The 1,382-nt window shown below is 66.0% G+C and overlaps 1 long non-coding RNA gene across 1 annotated transcript; it reads left to right on the top strand.

Moving 5' to 3' along the window:
* Positions 1-6: 6 nt before the first annotated feature.
* On the top strand, positions 7-441 carry LOC146600175 (uncharacterized). Its single transcript, XR_014898338.1, has 2 exons — positions 7-264; positions 329-441. It is a non-coding gene; the product is annotated as an uncharacterized LOC146600175 (long non-coding RNA).
* Positions 442-1,382: the final 941 nt, after the last annotated feature.

The following is a 1,382-nucleotide window of genomic DNA, read 5'->3' as shown; positions in this document are numbered from 1 at the left end:
GTCCGGCGAGCGGTTGCCGCCCGGCCCTAATCTGCCCGGCAACCGTCACCCGGAAGGGAGCCCGTCTGGCGAGCGGTTGCCGCCCGGCCCTAATCTGCCCGGCAACCGTCACCCTGGAAGGGAGCCCGTCCGGCGAGCGGTTGCCGCCCGGCCCTAATCTGCCCGGCAACCGTCACCACGGAATGGAGCCCGTCCGGCGAGCGGTTGCCGCCCAGCCCTAATCTGCCCGGCAACCGTCGCCCTGGAAGGGAGCCCGTCCGGCGAGTGGTTGCCGCCCGGCCCTAATCTCCCGGCAACCGTCACCGCGGAAGGGAGCCCGTCCTGTGAGCGGTTGCCGCCTGGCCCTAATCTGCCTGGCAACCGTCACCGCGGAAACAGACTTTTGGGGGGTTTTGGTGGGGGCGCTCCCCGCTCCGGGGTAATAAAAAGGTTGAGGTGTAACGAGGGGCGGCTTCGTTAGCGGGCGGGCGTGCATCCAGCGTGCGGTTGCCAGCAGCCCCGGATCTGCCTGGCGACCGTTGCCGTGGAGACAGCGGTGGTTTTTGGAGGGGGGGGTGGGGCAGCTGCTAACGAACCCCGCAGCTAATGAGTCCCCCATAATGAGCCCCACAGTTAACGACACCCCACCCCATAACGAGCGGCGGGGCCCACGAGGCTCCGCAGCGTCATTATCAATATAGAGATTTATTGAACCGTCAGCAGCAAAACTCATCACAGGGGTGGGGGCAGGGAGGGGCGGGGCTTCAGCCAGGGGGGCGGAGCCCTGCGGGGGAGGAGAGGCGGGGCTTGGCATGCAAATGAGGCAGGGCCCTGGCACAAAGCATCGTGGGAGCCTCGCCCACCAGGGGCGGGGCCATGGGGCAAAGCGGGGGGGGGCGGTCGTTGCCATGGCAATGCAGGGATGCGTCCTGGGTGTTGCTGTGGCAACGCGCAGGGTGGCTGTACCGGTAGCCAGGGCTGTTGCTAGGGGCCCCCAGCGTTGCCAGGACGTTGCCAAGGGGCCCCTGGGGTTGCCAGGGCTGTTGTGGGGTTGTTGCTAGGCCGTCTGGGTGTTGCTGTGCCGTCGCTAGGGGCCCTGGGTGTTGCTGAGGCTGTTGCCATGGCGTCACTAGGGACACTGAGCGTTGGTAGGCATCCTAGGTGTTGCCATGGTGATGCTGGGGGTGCTCAGTGCTGCCATGATGATGGTGATGGGAGTTTTCGGTGTTGCCATGGCGATGCTGAGCGTCCCAGTGTTGTCGTGGTGTTGCTGGGGAAGGGGAGGGGGGGGGTTGTCTTTAGTGTTGCCATGGTGATGCTGGGAGTCCCTGGTGTTGCTATGGCATTCTCGGTGTTGCCGTGACAACGCTGCGAGCGCTCGGTGTCGCCACGGTGATGCTGGG

Source organism: Rhea americana, unplaced genomic scaffold (genome assembly GCF_003343005.1).
Source record: "Rhea americana isolate MKP2758 unplaced genomic scaffold, rheAme1 scaffold_1260, whole genome shotgun sequence".
NCBI lineage: Eukaryota > Metazoa > Chordata > Aves > Rheiformes > Rheidae > Rhea > Rhea americana.
Note: the sequence above shows the minus strand (reverse complement) of the source record. Positions and strands in the feature narration are given on the sequence as shown.